The sequence below is a fragment of the Odocoileus virginianus genome, chromosome 34 (genome assembly GCF_023699985.2).
Source record: "Odocoileus virginianus isolate 20LAN1187 ecotype Illinois chromosome 34, Ovbor_1.2, whole genome shotgun sequence".
Taxonomy (NCBI): domain Eukaryota; kingdom Metazoa; phylum Chordata; class Mammalia; order Artiodactyla; family Cervidae; genus Odocoileus; species Odocoileus virginianus.
In genome coordinates, this window is record NC_069707.1 from 11,879,819 (window position 1) to 11,901,888 (window position 22,070).

Here is a 22,070-nt window from a genome sequence, read left to right on the forward strand (position 1 = left end):
TGGCCACCAAACTTGCAAATTAGGAAACAGAAACCCAGAGAGAATATCCTGTTTTGTTCAAGATCACACAGCTACTTTTGGCAAAACTACCCAAAATGCAGAGCTCTTAAATCTATCCAAAACCCAGAACTCCAGTTTTTTTTTTTTTCAGTATAGCGTGATTATTATCTCTGACTGGACAATACCAAGAATCATTCAAACAAACACATACCAGTATCTTTCAAATAGTTAATTCCTTGTTGCTTATCAGAACGGAAAAAAGTGAAGGCATTGATAAAAAGTCATGTATGTTCCAGAACACTTCAAAAAGCAAACCTTATGGATTGATCACTTTTACATTATTAATAAAGACTCCGACTGAGAAGGGATTAAGGATGCAGACATACATACAACCACTGTGAGGGCAACCCAGCCATTCAGAAGATGAGTTCCAATAACGGTGAGGATGGAGTGGTAACATTTCAGGAGAAGATGAGGTGTTAGGAAAAGACCAGGGAGAGCCCCAGGAGGACGGCATGTGAGGGGAGCCCGGGGCCTGGAGGAAACCAGTGCTCTCTAGCTATAACAACAAAATTCTGATACAGAAGACACTTCTTTTAAAGTGAGCTGCTCTCGGGGGTTGGAAAGATATATAATGAATGAACCCATTCTGTGGTATTTCTCATCATCCACATCTTATGTACAATGAAGTTATTTCCCCACATGACACGCAGTGCACTCCCCAATGAGAAGTTCAACAGACAGTTATGAAGGGAGCATTACAACTGATGACTATAGTTCCATAGAACGATTAGGATCTTCCAGAGGGAAGGTTCAAAATGAACCCATTTAATGAGTAAATATTTCAGTTTCCAGTTTGGCTACATTCATCAAGGCTTCATGCCTTCATGTGGTAGGTACTGATCCCACAAGTTCAAATGCCACTGACACATTTGATAACTTAATTCATTTCAGTGTATTCCAGATATGGTCCTCCTTGGTTTCTGTTCATATGTATAAACACTCTCTTCTGAAAGCATAGTAAAATCCATTTTAAACCAGTCTCATGGCTATCCACAGTGGTAAGAGTAAATATGACTATTATTCTATCAACCATCATCCTAGCACTTCCTCCTGAAGAGAAAAGTTCAGGAGAGGAATTTGACACCTCAGCTGCTAGAAGACACTGGCAATCATTAGAGAACAATTTTATTTTCTCCTTGAAGAAGCTAAGGCCCTCCAATGTTTAACCAAGTTGCCAAATGAGTAAAAAGTGTATTCCAGACCAGAGTCTAGATTAATACACAGTATAATGATGTTGCTACTATTCCACACTTAAGATGGAGAAAACTACTATTTTTTTAGCACTTTATTATTGATAAAGTCCACTTAAAGAGTCAGATATTTGGCAAAGGATCACTCAACTTCATAATCATGGAACAATCTCAAACATGAAGAAATATGAAAGAAATTTTAATGGACACTTCATGCATTCTATCAACCACCATTTAAGAACGGCCTTTAAGGCACCACGTTGGCCCTGGAAGAGGTACAAAAAGAAAGTAAGCCCTCCCCATGTGATGGAGAAGTTACCCACAACTAAATGTCCCATGATGAACGCCACAGCTGATACAGACCACAGACAAACAAATGGTCTGGAAGAACAAGACAGAGGACATCACGCTAGGAGAAAAGGCTTTGCTGAGTCTCAGGGAATGATGAGGAATAGTTGGCCAGATGGGGAAAAACCATCAGAGGGAAGGACAGAGAGAGGAAAACCAATGGAAAACGGGTGGATTGTAGCCTCCACTTTGCAGCCAAACTCACAGCTCCATGCTCACCATCCTTGTTTTACATTTTGATAAAGCCAATCCCATCCACAGGGAAGGAAGAACTAATGCTTCCTGAACTCTCATCCTGGCAGGCAGGGTTCTAAGCACCCTATGTTAATTACTTCATTAATTTCTCAATTCTCCAAGTAATCTTCTATGAAGAAAGCGCTGCTGTCGCCTTCCTTGTAGATGAAAATCCTAACACAGAGAACACTCTTCACAAGACAAAAAGCTACTTTGAATTTAAAAACCAACAAAACGTTGCACAAAAATTCATCGCTATGAAGACCTTCTAAAGGATTTTGGAAATCCTTAACTTTTACCAGTTTCAGAAGCTTTCCAAGCTTATTTACTATGCCATTTCCCAAACTATTGACGCCAAAATCCAAAATTCTAGTTTTCCACCCTATTTCCAACACAAAGGAATCACTTAGTAATGGGAACTCTTGAAGAGCCATGTCCAAGAGGCACTCTCAGAAATGTAACCAGTGGATTTGAGAAACATAACCCAAACACCACTGACAACACAATCAAAGTTGCAGCCCAGATTCTGTTCCTCAATCTGCAAACCTCCTAACTGGAAACAAAGCAGACCCACTTCCAGCTGGACAGAATGCCCAGAGAGGAGTGGGCTGGATCCCAGACTAGACCAAGTCCAAGATAGGAAATACATTAGACGCTCCTGGCAAGGAAACTTCTCGGGCACCAGCCTACGTCTACTGGCCTCAGTCTGTTGGGAGGACTTCAGATAGGGCACTTTTTGTTCTTTCTTCAAATTCTGAACTCATAAAAGCTTTCAGATTCTACACTGTTTTTTATTAAAAACCCTTGATTCCCTTACAATTACAGGCACGAGAACAGTTGCAAGAGGGCGGGTGAGAGGAAGGAACAGACAGACAGACAGGCTCGAATCTCAGCGGTGTGACTTCCCTGTGTGAACCTGGGTGACGGGCCCCCCCACAGACCCCCGACCTTCTCCTCCTGCATTGCTGAGGTTGTGATTTGAGGTCTGTGATTGTTCTTGACTGAATCCACTGCCCCCTGCACACTTATCTGCCAAGTCCATCCCACCCCCTTCACATCTCAGGACTCAGTCCCCTTGTGTGTTTCCACCACCCTTATTCACACTGCCTGTGACTATATGCCCAATTATGACTGACCATTTTTCTGCCAGTCCAGTTTTCTTAAATCCACTCATCACATTTGCTTTTACATCATTTGCCTTTCTTTTCTACATGCAGTTCTCTTACTGACCTTCAGAGACTAAAAATACTCAACACATGTTGTGCTTGTGTTAGCTGCTCAGTCATGTCCAACTCTTTGCGAGCCTCACAAACTCTAGCCAGCCAGGCTCCTCTGTCCAGGGAATTTTCCAGGCAAGAATACTGGGGTGGGTCACCACTCCCTTCTCCAGGGGACCTTCCTGACCCAGGGGTTGAACCCAGGTCTTCTGCATTGCAGGCAGATTCTTGACTGTCTGAGCCACCAGGAGATCCTAAACTCCAGGTAACCACTACTGTGTGTATGAGTGCTAAGTCTCTCAGCTGTTTTCGGCTCTTTGCAGCCCCACTGACTGTGGCCCACCAGGCTCCTCTTTCCATGGACCTCTGGACAAGAATACTTGGCGGGGTTGCCATGCCCTCCTCCAGCGGATCTTCCCAACCCAGGGATCGAACTCACGCCTCTTATGGCTCCCGCATGGACAGGCTGGTTCTTTACCATTAGCGCCATCTGGGAAGGATTCGGGGGTCACCAGATACTTATCCCATGTGGAAAGGTAGTAGGAGAGCTGTTTAGGCTTCGGTTTCCTCATCGTTCCACAAGAGTCTTGCTGTTCTACTTGGAGGAATAAACTGGGTGATGTACAGAGAGCGCTCAGCACAGTGCCTGGGAAGCACTTCCTGCCATAGATTCTAACTCTTCTTACTCCTCAGTGTTCTAAAGTCTGCAAAGTGCTTTCATATGTGTGAGCTCACCTGCCACTTCTACCAACCCTGAGACTCAGGAGGTTCCAGAAAGAAACTGAGGTTGGTGATGTTCAAGGTTACCAGAAAGAAGGCTAGTTTGCTGACAGACCTACTGATTCCAAACCCTTAGTTTTTCTACTGATGCCTCTTGGGTCGTTCTGGCTTCTTTAACAGAAAGCAATTCCTACCCGTCTCCTCCAAGTTTACCCAACACTGTTATTGAATTTAAGAAATACAAACACGTGGGCCACATTCTGCTATAATGGACTCCAAAGGACTTTGGTCTGTGCTATATCAAATAATTACTTTAAATAAGTAAGCTTTCAACTAGCTCGTCCATTCATCATCCAGCAAACATTTATCACCTGCCTACTTCAACAAGCCATTGTGTTTGGGGATGGGAATCCTCCCTTTCCCTGAGATATTATAATTAGTCTATGCCTTTAAGATTTCCCAACTGAAGTCAATACTGGCAGATATAGAAGTTCGAATACAAAGAGCACTTGAATTAATAAAGTAATGAACTAACAGCCAGAAAATCTGAGCTCCTGTCTTGGCTCTGCCCCTAGCTGAGCTGTGTGACCTGGGACAGGTTCCTAGTACTAATTTCCCTTACCTATAAAATGGGGAATTGGTCCATATCATCTGTAAAGTTCTATGCGATGAATTCTAGAGATTCCAGGATTCTATATGATTATCAAGTTCTTTTGATATGTAATGGTATATGATTTTATACAATTTTATAAATGTTGGTGAGATGATCCACATATTGACTTTAACTTGAAAAACATCTCCAGATTGCCCACAAATGGTTAGAAGTTTTTAACAAAATACAAATTTGGAGCATTTTTAAGAATCTTACAACCGAGTTTGCTAATTGCCCCACATAAAAACTGCATTTTTTCACATGTAAATTGCAATGCTAAATGCTGATCTCATTTGGAGAGTCTAAATAAATCTGATTCAAAGCCTTTTTTCTTCTGTCTTTCAATTCTGTGATATGTTACTTTAAGATGACTTTAGTGCTTATGTACAACATGGCACTTTATCCAATGTAGTAACACATGTTCATGTGAGCAAAGCTCTTTATAGCCTTACTTTTAAGAGTCCTGTACTCACTCTCTCAGCACTCATGATTAGATGGATAAACCTTAGTGCCTTGAAAGGCACTCAGCTGAGGAGGCCCACCATGTGTCGGCACACATCTTTGATGCCCACCTGTGAATTCATTCCCCCAGATTCTCCCCTGTAATCAAGGAGAAGACATTTAAGAAACACTTGAACAGTCAGACATAAGAGCAAACCAAAGCCCATTCCTATATCCTGACTTACATGAGAAATCTGCCCCCAAACTCCCGCTTCCTAGATGTCTGTAGAGATGATGCTTTCTTTTCCCTCATTTAAGGAGCCTTAACTGAGCTTCTGGCCGATCAGTCTCCACGGTGGTTGCTGAGTCTAGCAGCGGGGGAGAGGGTGAAGCAGGGCCGCAACTAGCCCTCACTGGACTTTCAGGTAAATTAGAGAGAGTGGCTCCTTCCACCGGAGAGGCGGGCACCAGGGGCTTGGGAAGTGGAGCGCAAATTGGATTTCAGCCTCCACTTGCCCTTTGGGCAGGATGACCGTGTACAGTGAGGTCATCTCACTGTAAAATTGTGAGCTGTTTACCCAGTTCTACAAGGTGGCTTCCCTGTTGGCTCAGATGGTAAAGAATCTGCCTGCAATGCAAGAGACCTGGACTCGATCCCTGGGTCAGGAAGATCCCTTAGAGTAGGAAATGGCAACCCACTCCAGTATTCTTGCCTGGAGAATTCCACGGACAGAGGAGAGCCTGGGAGGCTACAGTTAATGAGGCCGCAGAGAGCCGGACACTACTGAGCAACTAACATGCGTGCACACATGCATGGCCAGAGGCGTTACAAACACAAACTGTTCTAGTAGAGATGACGGCTACTAGAGAAGAGAGAGCTTAACCACCCAGCAATAATGAGGAGGAGAGCCTGCCTGAGAAGGGATGTGACTGACACATGACGGACGTGTGGGTAATCAACAGATGGATGAATGGAGTAAGAACAGTATAAACAGAATGTTCATTCACTCCAGACAGTGGTCTGGAAATGACAACTTGGAAGGCGTCTGATGAGTCTGTGAGTGGGCGTAAGGAGAGAGGGAGGGAGAGGGGTGTGTGCGTGTGTGTGTGTGTGTGTGTGTGTGTGTGTGTGTAAGGGGGTAAGGAAAAACTTGTGGGAGAGACAGGACAGGAAGCTGGAAAGGCAGGCAGGGGCCAGATGATGAAGCATTTTATACATAGGCAAATTAAGGTGCTGAAATTTGATTCTGACACCATTAGGGGTTCCTTTTGCCACTGTAAATAATAAACTCTTCAATTATACCTTGCCCTGTTTTTAACATTTACCAATCACAAGGTAATTAGGGGCTCTGATTCCAAAGCAAGAAGTTTCATCCTATAAACAGGTAAAAGTCAATGAAAATAAGTTGGCTTTTTGAACTGCACCAATCTTAATACTACATTTTTAGAACATAAAAAACCTCAAAGAACACCAGACAATGTTTTGTAAGTGTGTATGTACACAAGATCTATTGGTTATGCTCAAATGCTAAGACCAGAAATTGAAACTTTATTTAGAGCCTAGGGCTGAAATATTTATAGCATATGGTCTGCACCTGTAAGACTAGGAAGACTTAAAGACTTATTAGCCACCCTCCAGCTTAAATCTATCTGAGAGGCATTGGAGATAACCAGGTGCTGTCGGTTAAAATAATTTTGTCAGTGGCCTTTGAGGAAGGGGAGGTAGAACGAGATAAATAAGCATGAGAAGAGAACCCCAAAACCATGGCCACGTGGTGAGTTACGGTCTTATCGCCACCCAAGGCCGCGTAGATTACAACTGTCACGAAGCGGCCTCTCCCGGGGGCCCCGCAGAGGCAACGCGAAGGGAATGATCTTCAGCGCCAAGCCGACTCCCCTCCCCCCAGTTAAGTAAAGTTACCCCATTTTGCTATTTTAAAAAGTTAAGAGGCACAGGGAAGCGCAACATATTAAGTTTCACCGAGTCTTAAAGAGAAACGACCCCGGTGCAATCGTAACCCCCTCACCTTTGCGGCGGCGGCCCGGCCGTCAATTGTTGGAAGAATGGCCTCTTTTCTTTCCAAACTGTTTTTGGTAAATATGATCCGTTTGCGACACAACGTGTCGATTTTCCCAGAAACTTGGCACCTGGGCCCCTCGGAGCCGAGCCGGGCGGGGGCGCGGCGGCGGGACTCCAGCTCTTCCGCTCGGCGGCCCCGGCGCTCGGGGGACCCTGAGTTGGGCGATCCGAGCCACGGGCGCTGGGCGCCGCACCCCCGAGACCCCTACCGCGGGGTTTGGGAAAGCGTTTCCTCCGCGCCGCCAGCCTGCGCGGGGTCCCGGGCGTGCCAGGGCGCCGCTCCCGATGCTCCGGGCACCGCCGGCTGGGCGACCAGAGCCGCCACCCTGGGCTCCCCGCCCGGGGCAGGCGGAGGAGGGCGCGGGGAACAAAGCCGAGTAGGTGGGCCACCCGCCCCGAGTCCCGGGCCGAGGTGGTCTGGACTCGCCCCCACCCCACCCCCTCCAGCGCCCCCCTTACCTGGGTTGAGAGCCCGACACTCGCCCGGGCCCCCGATCGGCGACACGGCCGGTCCCCCAGGGTCCCGGGTGCGCGCAGGGCGGCACCAGCCGAGTTGGAGAAGTTCCCGGGGTCACTTCGTCCACGCGCGGGCGCTCAGCCTCCGGCGGCTGCGGCTGCCCCTCGCCCCGCGCGCAGCGCCTTTGGTGGCGAGAGGAGCCGCACCTTCCTCTCGGGCCGCTGGGCCCGCCTCCTCCCCGCCCCGCCGCCCAGCCCAGCCCAGCCCAGCCCACCCCCCACCATCCCCCATCCCCCATCCTTCCATTCCCCCCACCACCAAAAGCCCCCAGGCCGGCGCTCATCCGCAGCCGCGCTCACCGAGCCAGCCCCCCAACCCTCCCTCACCCGTTCCCACCCCCGTACCCCGCGATCGCCTACTGTCCTTTCCTTCTAGGACGTCCCCAACTAACCAACGGCGAGAACTCCGCGAGCTTCGAGTAAGCGCCTTCCTGTGAACTCTTCTGCGCCCTGCCTGCCATCGAGGATGCGAAGCGTTAAGATCCAGTTCCTTCCCCAAAGAGCCGAGAGAGCGAAGATGCTAACTTGGGTACCACTGAGGGCAGGAGCAGGCGGTATCTGAAGCCCCGTGCAGACGGGAGAGACTGCTAGTCTCCTAACCTTCCCAGAATAGCGAGAGGGAGGAGACGGGGGTTCAGGAGAATTCGGACCTTCCAGGTGAAAGCTGTATAGTTTATTAGAGAAACCTGAGGAATCCAGAGGGCCCGGATGATGGAGACGGGGTAGGACGCTCAGGAGAACCAGGAATGAAGGCTGTGTTACCGTGATCGCTGTCTCTGCCTTTACAAAGGCTCTCCCGGAGAGAGAAGGAAGGGGGAAGATATAGTCCGTGTGCTAGTGTGGGTCCTTCAAAAAGCAGGCGCCAACTCAGGAGTAGATACGAAGGATTTTCTTAGGGGAGCTGGTTGTGGAATGAAATGTGAAGGGATCCCGGAGAGGCAGGCGTCCTGCAAGTCTGACCCCAGTTAAGGAGACAGAAGCAACCGTCCTGACCTCCTGGCAGCCTCAGGAAGATAGTGGGAGAGTCCTACGTCTAAAGTGACCCATTCCAGGAGGCCAGTTCTCCTTGGCACCCAGCTGCCTTAGCACCCATGTCTCCACCCGTGGTTAGCTGGGAGCAGGCAGACAAGAAGTGTGGCCTTGGGCACAAACCCAGACATGAATTTCAGGACACACCAGCCAGGGCCCTTCCTCAGTTAAACTCCAGAAAGCTGGAGAGGGTCCAAGATCTTCAAGGAAGCTTTCCCCAGCTGGCGCCAGGCTAAAAGACACGTGGAAGCAACCTTCTCACACACAGCTACAACTTTTAAATGAAGTCCCAAGATTTGCTGTGCTCAGACACACCTGGCTCTCCATTTTCCACTGCCACAGGCCCTGCCCACACTGAACCCTCTTGCCTGCAGAGACCCTCCCTGGTCCTGTCTCGACGTGCCTGGGGAAACGTCTCCCACCCTACTCACTCCAGTTCCCAACTCCAGCATCACCTTAGCACAGACCTGCCACCCTGGGATCTTTACATGCTTTTCCCCCTGGCTTCTTGGGTCATGTTTTTTCATACTTTTTCCCCCCAAATTTTTTTTTCTGACTATTGCAGACTTGGGAAAGTACATGTAACCCAAATGTCTCCAACTCCCTCCCAGCCCCCCTTCAAGGGACACCTTCTGAGGATAATCAGAGTGTGAGCCCCAACCTATGTGTTCCAGTCTGGGTCTAATCAGGAAAGAGAAACCACACAGTAATTAAGCAGTCAAAGTTTAATATAAAGACTAATTGGGACTTCCATGTGGTCCAGCGACTAACACTCTGTTGTCAATGCAGGGGGCCCAGGTTCGACCCCCCGTCAGGGAACTAGATCCCACATGCCACAACGAAGCATTCGCATGCCGCAACTAAAAGTTCCGTGCAGGCAAGTAAATAATAGGAAAAGCAAATTGTTAACTATATGACAGGATTTGGAGCAATGAAGTGTTGATTAGTTAGAAGTAAAGAGAACTCAGAAGAGAACAGGGACAGCAGATATAAATATTTTCTTTTTAAGCAGCCACAACCCATGGGGCTGTGATAGAGCCTTCCCGTATCCCAGCCTGAGACCAGACCCTGTTGAGGAGAAGGTGGCTCTGGCTCACCAAGTGCAGGGGAATCACTGTGGTCTCATGCCAGTGGAACTTGCTGGAAATCCACCCCCTAAAACTTCCTGAATATCGACCCCCTTGGGTGTGGGGAAGCTGTTCAAAAAGGAAGTGTCTTATGGAAAACCACTGCCCTGCAAAAACTACCCAGAAGAGGCACCAGAAGGAGCTGGGGGTCATTGGATGCCCCTGGCACTGCAGAAGCCTGGTATTGAACAAACAGCGCAGAAACCAGTCGAGAAAGGTCACAGCAGCCGCAGGCAGAGCTGTGCCCTCCCACAAGGCCCCCCGACACCCTGCACTGACAAGGCCAAACCACAAACCAGCTGGCAGAGAAAATTACGCAAAAGGCCCAGATGACTTTTTACAAAGAAGGCAAAAAGGGTGAATTTGCAGCTGACAGGCCATGAGTCCATGACTGGCATACTATGTAACCTCAGCAAAGTCCAGGCATTCTCCGGTTTCCCCTCCCCAAATATGCCTGCACGTTCCAGGTGACCACTGTTAATTATCTCTCCAAATCTCACGCTACTACCCTTCCTTCCCTCCGCCTGCCGTTTTGTTCCTGACTCCCACTCCCTCCGCTGCAAGGGAGGGAAATGTCTCTGCATTTTCTCCTATGTCTTTCCAAGGAGGAGGCCAGCTTCCTCACCCAGCTTCTCAAACCACAGCTGTGACCACGTTGAGAGGATCAACAAAATTGAACAGGCATCTTGGGGCAACAGAAAGGGAATTGCAGAAGGGGAAAATAAAAGAGCTGAAACCAACGAATGATCCCCAAGTTGCGGAACCATCCAGAGCATCTCTCTCCTGAGCCCAAGCCCCCAACAGGACCCCCAGCAGAATCCAGGCTGCAATGCTATCAGGGCCTAGTGAGAGAGGCCTCAATCTTGGTCCCACTCCATTCAGTAAAAAATAATCAATCTGCAGAGATGACACTCTGTCTGTAGTAAAGGTGAGCATTCACATCGTTGGGGAGAGAAATTTCACCCTCCAGGACTAAAACTTGCTCAGTTATTAATCCATTTGTGGAGATTTTAATCCATTTATGGAGACTATTAATCCATTTATGGAGACTGGACTCCACACCTGGCCCTGTAGCAGGTGTCATCAATGTCATCGTTACAATGTGAGGGAGATGCATAGTAAATAAATCATTCTACGAACAGTTCTTTTTGTGTCTCTGCTAAAGATGCAGAGCATATAATAATGAGTTAATCCAGCTCTAAGGGACGACTGAGTTAGCACCATTGATCCAGGTGAAGGGAGCGGTTAATTTGAAGCTCTGAGGTGTGACAGAGCTGGGCCCATCAGAAAGGAAGGGAATGAGGACAGAACAGCCAGAGAGGAGGCCACGGAAGAGCCAGTCAGGCATGCTCTTGTAGGCACGTTAAGAATTTTGGATTTTATCCTTAGAACAATGAGAACCTTCTGAAGGTTTTAAGCACCAGTTGTAGCTTGAGGGTAGAGGATGGGGCGGGGGGTGGGGGTGGAGAATAAACTAGAGGCTCTATTTGGGAAGGGCATGCGGAGAACTGTTCAGAACCATTTGGACCTGGAGACGGAGACAGAGAATAACTGGCCGGGAGAAATAGAGTCTAACCCAGGGCCTGTCTGAGATTCCACTGGGAAAGACTAGGCAGAGACAGGACTCTGGTGAGATGGAGTCCAGTCAGCAAAGAAAGGTGAGGGGAAAGAGCCAGGGCCTGGGAGACCATCGGGAAGTTGTCATCTTCGATAAGAAGCAAGATCACTTCTCTTTAGAAATACCAAAGGCCCAATTAAAGCAAATCTACCTACTCCCAAAGATATATTCAAACTGAATCCACGCAAAGACCAGAACAGCTTGGTTTTTTAAGAAAGGCAAGCCCCAGTGTTCTCACTGTCCATTCACATCATTGCCACCAAGATGCTTCAGTTATAGCATCCTAGCATTTACTAGAAAGTTAAAAATAATATTAGATATAACCCCACTCCCTAGGGGAAAAAAAACTGTTCTGTCATATTCTTTTGCAGACTTTTCATACTTAAATTACTCTAATTTTCTTGAAGGGATCAACCCAATTCATCTTTTCACCCCCAGTGATTTTGTATGTTTTCTGGCACCTAAAGGGGCCCAATGTTTGCAGAATTGAAATTTGTTGCCAAAATCTTTCGTTGGAGTTTTTGGTAGCAGGACACTGAATCGACAGCTCCAACAAACAAGTCATCCTTCCTCTGTTCTATGTCAGACTGAGTTTTCTTAAAGCACCTTTCTAGTTTTTTGGAACTTTTCTGTGTGTTTTGGAAGTTGCGGGGTTTTGTTCTCTTTTCTCTCTTTCCCAGAACCTAAGGGAAGAGAGTCTTCTTTGCCAAGTAAACTCTCTGCCTCAGCCTGGGCCCCGCTGGTTACAGAAATGACATTAGACACACACGCAATGATGATACCACTCAAGAATGGCTACATTCAATACCTATCTCCACAGAGCTCAAATTCACTTTTACGGCCTGTTTGTGGGCGAGAAGGAGGAGTCTAGCGATGGTTACTTCCTCTAAGAAGAGCTTTTCTATTACTTCATGCCCCGACTTAACAGTCTCCACGCAGCCTCCCTCCCAGCGCCCCAGGATCCAGTAAACAAAGGCCACACTGGCTCCAGCCCAGCGTCTCCCGGCACAGGCAGGCAGTGTTGCCAGTAGGTCAGGCTAACTTTGGAAAAGTCAAGATTTCCCGGGGCGGGGGGTGGGGAGTGCGGGGGACCCGGGTGGGTGGGAGGGGGTCGGGTGGCCTTTTCAAGGGAGGCTGCAGCTCTGCTTTCTGGAGATCACTGGCCCAATGCATATAGTTTCTTTCAGCCGTTCCGGGAGCTTGCACAAGCCACTTCACAGCACTTTTCCACCTCCTGAAAGAAAGAAGGCATTAGGCCTGATTACAATTCCCGAAAGCTACGTATATCCTGATAATCTGGATCCACCCTGCACTGCCTGCAAACCAGTTGCATGTGTGTCTGATGGGGGTGGGGGTGGCGGGGGGGAGGCACACCCGCTCACACGGGTGATGGACTTTTCTTTCTCGGATTCATCTGGCCCATTTTTCCTTCCCACTGACAAATAACTATAGAGTGGAACTAATCTATTCTTGAAAAAAAAATGAAAAACAAAAGGTAAGATTACTACCCCATAATAAAAGGTCTATGCTTGTTTAGAAGGTTGCTCAAGATTCCAGGTCTAAAAAAACACATTTAATTCCGCAGAGAATCTGTCTTGGCCAGAGCTGACACTGTCTCTGCTCCAGCCCTGAGATGGAAAGCATCTCTCTGCATCTCCAAAGAGGAGACAGAGGTCCTGGGTACTCCCTGGAAAGCACGCTACTCCTACATTTGTGATGAGCTTTGAGCAGATCAGTCCAAGTTACCAACGCTCTGGTCTGGCTTCTGTGTAACTCACATGTGGACAACCTCCAAGACCAGTGAAAGACTTTAAATCTTGGGTTTCACCCTCAAAAGACATACCCTTGAAAAAACAATGCCTGTGATATTGATTGTTTTTGTTGTTGCTTTGGGTTTGGTTTGGTTTTGTTCTCTTGGCCCAGCAGTGCAGCATGCAGGATCTTAGCTCCCTGACCAGGGATCAAACCCATGCCACCTGCAGTGGAAGGATGGAACTGTAACCACCAGACCACCAGGGAATTCCCTGATTGTTCTAGGTTGATAAAACTCATGTTATTGTAAGTTTGTTTCGTTTTCCATAACTTATGAAATCTGATAAGCATAAAAGTATTTTCTGAATCAACATAAAATATCAATTTTAATGCTTGTATACCTTAAAGAGGTCCAGTCAATTTTTGTTTGATAGCTGGTTATGTGGCCAGCCTTTATTTTCACTGGAGCCCTCAGAAAAGGAAATGTGTTTGCTGAACCCATAAACTTTCCGTGAAATGCAAGACATACAAAACAAGAGCACGCCTTTTTTCTCAAGTTCCCCTTAATGGCCCTGAGTTCCATGTTTTCAATTTCCTCGTCCCATTAAACTCGTTCTTGGACTTCGTCGCAGGATCTCTAGTTGGACTCTTCCTGAATTCTTTGTCCTTCCTCCCAGCCTTGTTCACTATGTTGGGTCATTTCCATTTGCCCCTCAAAGCACAGTCTTCCTAACTTTCTGTTATATAAGTGCTGCTTATTATTATTATTATTGAAAGTATTAGGGGTTTGGAGTTTGGATGTCACAGTTCTAAGTGAGTCGGAAGGGAGGGAAAACAGATCAACTTCCATTCATGGGCTAAGACAATTTAAGCCACGTCTGAAGTTGAGGGTTGTTGGCATGGAGCCATCTGGTATATGGACAAGATCTTCACATGGGAAGTGAATTTTGAACTTAATCTACATAGAGAATGGATTTCCACCATTATGTTAGAGCTGGTTGCTTTCTCCTCGTAAGTGGAGCTATGAAATCCATTTAGGTATATGGGTGTGGTGGTGGTGGTTGTTGCTTAGTCAGTAAGTCACATCCAATACTTTTGCAACCCCATGGACTGTAGCCCGCCAGGCTCCTCGGTCCATGAGATTTCCCAGACAAGAATCCTGGAGTGGGTAGCCATTTCCTTCTCCAGGGGATCTTCCTGATTCAGGGATCAAACCCAGGTCTCTGCACTGACAGGGTTCTTTGCCACTTGAGCCTGGGAAGGCCATACCCATGAGTAATGAGAAAAAAATCACATTAACTGTTATGTACCTCCTCTAAAAGTTACTATTTGATGATGATATATAATTTGTGGGTTTCAGTTTCAAAGCTAGGGTATTAAATGAGCTAAAATCTGACCTTGAGCTCAGATTTACATATTTGCCTATTTCTCCTTGGTCCAATATATCTCAAAAGAAAGGAAAAGAAAGTCTTAGGGTATCCTATAACAACTATAGTAGATGTTTATCAAATGCACCGTATACATAGCAAACTTACATATATAGGAAATAAACATATGTGCATGTCAATATGCATAGACAATTTGATTCTTTTAAACAGCTTCATTCCAATGCATTTTTAGAAAGAAATTTACAAACTTTAGTAATAGAATGAGGAAATCATGTCATGCAGGAAAAAAATCTGACTTTTGTTTAGCACATTACATAAACACTTATTAAATTAACAGATATATAAATTAATAAATCTTTATCATTTAATTGGGACAATAATACCCTGACTTCATGGTTACTGTTTGGTTTTTCACCCAAACTTTCTCATTAGAAAGGTTAAATAAGCCATAAGCTTTAAAATCCACATGCCAGGCTTTTAAATCAGATAATAGTTTTTGATAGGCCTCTGTATAACCTTTCTATAAGAAGTTAGGTCTGAATCTTTATACTGTAAAGAATACATCTCCATTTAAAAAAAAATTTTTTTTTTTTTAATCATTTTGGCATCACAGTGTTCTAGATTTTAAAACTACCACCACCACCTGCAGTGGTTCCCCAAAGTTACAGGATTAATGAAGTCTTTTCCCTGCTATTGTGTTAAGAGTTTTAAAAACATCCCTATTTTACCATTTTTTTAAAGAAGAAGAAAGAAAAAAAAAAAAGGGACTTTGTTTTTGTCTACTTTTCATGCTTCTGGAATACCCTGCCCACTCCCACCTTCCCTCCTCCTCTCCCAAGAAGGGATGGGAACTCTGCATATTTTATGATTATTTCACGTCATTGGAATGAGAGTCTCGGCAAACACACTTTCTCTTGCGGAATTCCCTAATGAAAACAGACAGCTTGTTTTGAACAAGCAGCCTCTGGAACAGGAGAAGCAGCAGAAGCTGGCGCAGGAGCTGACTGGGTTTTCCCTCTGGCCTCACAGATTGTCTTCATCATTGGTGATGATGAAGCCCACAGGGCCATGAGAGAACCCATAAAGCAAGTTTCCAAAAATATCTATTTTTATTTATTCGGCTATGCTGGGTCCTAGTTGTGGCATGTGGGATCTAGTTCCCTGACCAGGGATCGAACTCGAGTCCCCTGCATTGGGAGTGTGGAGTCTTAGCCACAGGACCGCTAGGGAAGTCCCTATAAAGCAATTTGGGATTCTTTGAAATAGAGGGACTTAATTTGTCACATGGTTTCGACAACTTCTTGCTCCAAGTGCCATCTCCTACAACAGGATAGCATCAATTTGTGCAGAGTCCTACATGGACCCGAAATTTAACTGAGAAAGGCATCCAGTCCTGACGACTCTTGTTAACCAGCCATGTTCTCATGGCTACCAGCTCGTGCAGAAACCCAAGGACATGCCAGATTTACCTACTGCAGCAGGAAGTGGTTGAGAAATCCATCTTCTTTTCACTATGATGAGGTAATGGGAAACAGGTCGTCCTGAAGAAGTACTAGAGGGATTTTTGTCTTGCCCCAGCATCATCCCAAGGGCAAGATGAACACAGCAGTGATTGACGGGCAGTGGTGGAGACCAGCTGTTAGCTTATCCGTCTACCAGCTCCTGAGAAAATAAGCCAATGAACAAGCCATAAATCTACGAGTCAATCATGAACTCCTTTCTATTTTGAAAATGAGGTTCATGCTTTCTAATTGTCATTATTATGACATGCATGAGGCTTCCCTCATAGCTCAGTCGGTAAAGAATCTGCCTGCAATGTAAGAGACCAGGGTTCGATTCCTGGGTTGGGAAGATCCCCTGGAGAAGGAAATGGCAACCCACTCCAGTATTCTTGCCTGGGGAAGCCCATAGATAGAGGAGCCTGGCAGGCTACAGTCCATGGGGTCACAAGAGTCGGACATGACTTACAGACTAAATCACCAACCACGACATGAATACTCATTGACTATTGGCTCTTGATGATTACAATGACCCTGTCCTTGGGCATATTGGAAGCTGGCCATGGCCTTCTTCATTCCATCCTCATCTCTTCCCAATCCCAGGACAGAAATTGCACAGTAAACAACTGTCATCTGTTGCTAAGAACTTACGCTGTGAACTTTCTCGGGAGGTATTTGTGCTTTAATTGTAAACATAATGATGCCTTCGAGAAGCAGAGGAATGATGCTACATGATGGATCTCAGACACTCGTAGAAGCAATGAGGCAATCTGACTGAGGAGACCTCCCTGGAGTTCTTCAATCCCAACAGATCCACCCTGATGGTGCACATTTATATGAGGAAACACTGTACCTGTCACAAATTCCTTTCCTGGTGAGACCTTGATCTGAGCTGTTTTTTGTTTTTAACTGCAAAGTACACTTGGCGGTAAACTGTATCTATCTCCTCAGTTGCCGTGAATTCTGACTCAGGCCAGTTCAGGCTAGCTTAATGAAACAAGAACCAGGAAAGCAAAAGCCTTCTGGCAGTTGCCTTATGTACTGATGTACGGAGCTTGGGCCCCCCTGGTGGCTCAGCTGGTAAAGAATCCACCTGCAACGTGGGAGACCTGGGTTCGATCTCTGGGTTGGGAAGATCCCCTAGAAAAGAGAAAGTCTACCCACTCCAGTATTCTGGCCTGGAGAATTCCATGGACTGTATAGTCCAGGGCATCGCAAAGAGTCGGACACAACTGAGTGACTTTCACAGAAGCCAGGTGATGCAATCTGAACTCAGGGAATTCCTACATGGAGAGAAGCAGATGAGGGCCGCCCAGACGTAAAGGGAACATGAAAGGTAACCTTGAAAGGTATACAATATGAGCTCAATGCCTGAGTTCCATATAAAATGTGGGGACATGTACAGAAATCTAATGTCTTTCCTTTTCCATAACTGAACTCAACTTGGCTTACCAGCCCCCATTTCCAGTTTGCAGTTGTATTCATTCCCGAGGGCTGCCCTGGAAAAATGTCTACACACTGGGTGGCTTTAAACAACAGAAACTTATCATCCCATAGTTCTAGAGGCCAGAAGCCTGAAATGAGTGTCCACAGGGCCAGGCCTCTGTGAAGGCTCAAGGAGAGAATCTCTTTCACACTGGTAGCTTCTGGTGTTTCCAGAAATCCTCAGAGTTGCTTGGCTTGCAGATACATCACTCCCATCTCTGCCTCTGTCGTCATATGGCATCCCTTACTGGGTCTCTGTCTCTGTTCTCCTGTATTTTTTTTTTTTTTTTTTTTGCCCCACCATATTCAGACTTCCCAGGTGGCTCAAAGGTAAAGAATCCGCCTTCTCATGCAGGAGAGGAGTGTTCGATTCCTGGGTCAGGAAGATCCCCTGATATAGAAAATGGCAACCCACTCCAGTGTTCTTGCGTGGAAAATTTCATGGACAGAGGGGCCTGGCAGGCTACCATCCATGGTGCTGCAAAAAGTCAGATACAACTGAGTGACTGATCACAGCACAAAGGGATGGACCCCGTGTCCTCTGCAGTGGAAACACGGAGTCCGAACCCCTGGGTCACCAGAGAACTCCCCCTCACCTCCTCTTCTTAAAGAGACATCGGTCATATTGGATTAGGGCCCCCTCTGATGACCTCATCTCAGCTCGACTACCTCTGAAAGACTCTCTTTCCAATAAGGGCGCATTCATAGGTACCAGCCCTTCAACATATCTTTTGAGGAGACGTGATTCAATCCAGAACAGTCATGGAAAAGGAAATCTCACCCCTCCCAAGAAATGCAGTCCCTTCCAGTTGAAAAAAACCATCCCATATTTTGTCTGTTTCAGAGTTTTCCCCGGTTCCCGGTCCCTTTTCTTCTTCTCTCTGGAGGAGGCTGAGCGTGGGTCGGGCCAGGTGAGAAGCAGGTCAGAGCCCGCCTGGGTGAGGCACACTGGCCCCAGTCTTCCTCAAGTCCCTCTTGCCTGGACCTAGGTGTGGATCTTGGTCTGTGTTGCAAATGCCGCCATCCCGTCCCACCCTGGGCCCGCATCATTAGGACTGCGCAGGCTGTGCCCCCCTTCTCTCCACTGGGAGGCCTCCTCCTGTCTGCAGGGCTGTTTTCAGCCTGGCTCTAAGCCTTGCAGATACAAAGAGGAACAGACAGGTTTGGGAAGGTTCCCCCCTCACCCCCCACCGCGCTTGGAACCCCTAGGGCGCATGGGACTGGAGAGCTGACCTCTGTGAGTCTAGCGCTGGCCTTCATTTATTTATTTTTGGTTCATGGCTCCACTCACTGGCAGGGGGCTTCCAAAAGTTTCTGTGAACTAAACCGGAGGGACACACTTTGAGATCCCCACACTCTTATCCCCATCTCCAGGGACAAGGCCCAAGGGTCAGAGGGCAGAACCCCCACCCAGCACGGCTCATCCTCTCTTCATCCCAGCTCCATCCCATCTCAGCCCAGGAAAGGCATGTCTCTGCTTAGTGCTTGGGGCTGGCCCTCAGGTCACCAGACAAGCTTCTCATTCAACAGTTTCCCTCAGAACTGCTCCCAAATCAACAGTCTCATCCTTGACATTAGGCTTCTGGATATAAAGGAATGGCTTATACTAGACTAGCCCTTCTGATGCAAAAAAAAAAAAAAAAGCTAGCAGGAAATCCAGATGAAACTTTATGCGCACACACTCATATGCTTGGGAGTCATCAAAGAGCTGACCAGGCACTGAAGTCTTAAACCAAAATCCCTGAGAAAAGGGGATTCTGGAGAGAGAAACCCAGCGTTTGAATTCTTCTTCCCTTTGAGGCGTTTCCCAATCATCAAGCTGCCAAAACAGTCAGAGAGAAGGTATCTGTGATAATGGACCCCATAAAGGTCTGGTACCCAGATAAACTCTGAGGAATCCATTCAAACAAACTCTCATTGCCATTTAAAAATAGGCAAAAGATTGAACTGTTATTGTATGAAAGATGTTCCAATAGCTAACAAACATTTGAAAAGATGCTCCACCTCAGTCATCAGGTCATAATCAGGTGGACTGATGCTCCACCATCAGTCATAATAATGATAAAAAAATAATATGTAAGACCACAAAGAGACCCCACCATGTACCCTCCAAATGGCTGAAACAAGAAAGACAACAACTCGTGTCAGCAAGGACACGTATGAATCTCATAAATTGCCTGTGGGAGTGTAAATTCACATAGTCACTTTGGAAAACCTTTTTGACAGTAACCACAGAAAAGGAATAGATGCCATGACGCAACAATTCCTGCCCAGTGTATACACTCAATGGAAGTGCACTTAAATGTGCACACCACTGGTATAAAAATGTTTCTGGAATCATTATTTGAAATAGCCCAAAGGAGAAACAACTCAAATGTCCCTCAACGGTAGAAAGGCTACATCAAGTATAGCATATTCATATTAGAGAATTACTATAATTATTACTATAGAGCACAGTAAGGGAATCAATTATTACAAGCATACTGATGTGAGAAAGACAGCAGAAATAAATTATTAGGTACTATGTGGTTCCATTTATATAAAGTTCAAAAATGTCTGTGTATGACTTGGTCACTCAGTCAGGTCCGACTCTGTGTGACCCCATGGACTGTAGCCCACCAGATTCTCCAGGCAAGAATGCTAGAGTGGGTTGCCATTTCCTCCTCAAAGGGCTCTTCCTGACCCAGGGATTGAACCTGTGTCTCCTGCATTGGCTGGTGAGCGGTTACTTGTGGTGACTATGTCGGAGGTGAGCGGGTGGGGGGAGGGCAGCAGGGAGGGAAATATTAAGGTTATGTTCTGTTTCTTAAAGAGGACTGTGGTTACACAGGTGTGTTTATTTGAGTAAACCCACAAAATTGTAACATATGTTCAGTGCATTTTTGTGTATTTATGCAATTGTAATAAAAATATCATTAAAACAAATATTTCTCAAATAGACTCCTGACATTGAAATTTAGAGCTATCACTCCTAGTACATTTCATCTTTGTGTTAAATGGGATATAAACGTTATTAAGACTGGAATTGCTTTTTAGGTCTAATAATTCGACTAGGTAATATTTGCCTCAGGCAAGGTCTGCTCAAGTTGATCACTCAAATCACTCCACCTAGTTGAGCTCAGCTCCAGACTTTGCTTGTTTTAATTAGGTCAGTCAGTTCAGTCACTCAGTCATGTCCAACTCTTTGCGACCCCATGGACTGCAACACGCCAGGCTTCCCTGTCCATCACCAATTCCCGCAGTTTACTCAAACTCATGTCCATCACATCGGTGACACCATCCAACCATCTCATCCTCTGTCATCCCCTTCTTCTCCTGCCTTCAATCTTTCCTGGCATCAGGGTCTTTTCCAATGAGTTGGTTCTTCACATTAGGTGGCCAAAGAATTGGAGTTTCAGCTTCAGCATCAGTCCTTCCAATGAATATTCAGGACTGATTTCCTTTAGGATGGACTGATTGGATCTCCATGCAGTCCAAGGGACTCTCAAGAGTCTTCTCCAACACCACAGTTCAAAAGCATCAATTCTTCGGCACTCAGCTTTATTTATGGTCTAACTCTCACATCCATACATGACCACTGGAAAAACCATAGCTTTAACTAGATGGGCCTTTGATGGTAAAGTAATGTCTCTGTGTTTTAAATATGCTGTCTAGGTTTGTCATAGCTTTTCTCCCAAGGAGCAAGCGTCTTTTAATTTCATGACTGCAGTTACCATCTGCAGTGATTTTGGAGCCCAAGAAAATAAACTCTCTCACTATTTCCATTGTTTCCCCATCTATTTGCCATGAAGTGACGGAGCCAGATGCCATAATCTTAGTTTTCTGAATGTTGAGTTTAAAGCCAAGTTTTTCATTCTCCTCTTTCACTTTCATCAGGAGGCTCTTTAGTTCTTCTTCACTTTCTGCCATAAAGGTACTGTCACCTGCATATCTGAGGTTATTGATATTTCTCCTGGCAATCTTAATTCCAGCTTATGCTTCATCCAGCCCAGCATTTCTCATGATATACTCTGCATATAAGTTAAATAAGCAGGGTGATGGTATACAACCCTGACGCACTCCTTTTCCTATTTGGAACCATTCTGCTGTTCCATGTCCAGTTCTAATTGTTGCTTCTTGACCTGCATACAGATTTCTCAGGAGGAAGGTAAGGTGGTCTGGTATTCCTATCTCTATAAGAATTTTCCACAATTTCTAGGTTAGCTGAATATTTTTAATATAAGAACTTGTTACACTCTATGGAAATAACCTAAGTGTCCATCAACAGAGGAATGGATAAAGAAGTTGTGATATATATACACAATAGAATACTACTCAGCTTAAAAAATAAAAGAATGAAATAATGCCATTTGCAGCAACATGAATGGACCTAGAGATTATCATACTAGGTAGAGTACGTCAGAGAGAGAAAGACAAGTATCGTATCATATTACTTAATTGTGGAATCTAAAAAAATGATACAGGGACTTCTCTAGGGGTCCAGTGGCTAAGACTCCGAGCTCTCAATGCAGGGGGCCAGGATTTGGTCCCTGGTCAGGGAACGAGATTCCACATGCCACAACTAAGGATGCAGCAACTAAGACCAGATGTAGCCAAATACATAAATAAATTTTTTTTAAATGACACAAGTAAACTTATTTACAAGCCAGAAACAGACTCACAGAGAAAAGAAACTTATGGTTACCAAAGAGGAAGGAGAGAAGGGATAGAC

The 22,070-nt window shown here is 46.0% G+C and overlaps 2 protein-coding genes across 7 annotated transcripts in view; both read right to left on the reverse strand.

Moving 5' to 3' along the window:
- The window catches only part of TIAM2 (TIAM Rac1 associated GEF 2), a 244,678-nt gene extending 237,135 nt beyond the window's left edge, over window positions 1-7,543 (reverse strand). Inside the window, exon 1 of the mRNA XM_070461588.1 lies at window positions 7,405-7,543. The gene's annotated coding sequence lies outside the window, so the exon portion shown is untranslated. The remainder of the gene's footprint in view (window positions 1-7,404) is intronic.
- Window positions 7,544-9,200: 1,657 nt separating this feature from the next.
- The window catches only part of SCAF8 (SR-related CTD associated factor 8), a 209,984-nt gene continuing 197,114 nt past the window's right edge, over window positions 9,201-22,070 (reverse strand). For 5 of the 6 annotated variants that reach the window (XR_002311347.2, XR_011485656.1, XR_011485655.1 and 2 more), the window contains 2 exons: window positions 15,845-16,037; window positions 9,201-12,469 (listed from right to left, as the gene is read on the reverse strand). The gene's annotated coding sequence lies outside the window, so the exon portion shown is untranslated. The remainder of the gene's footprint in view (window positions 12,470-15,844; window positions 16,038-22,070) is intronic. The other variant, XR_011485657.1, reaches the window with a different exon arrangement.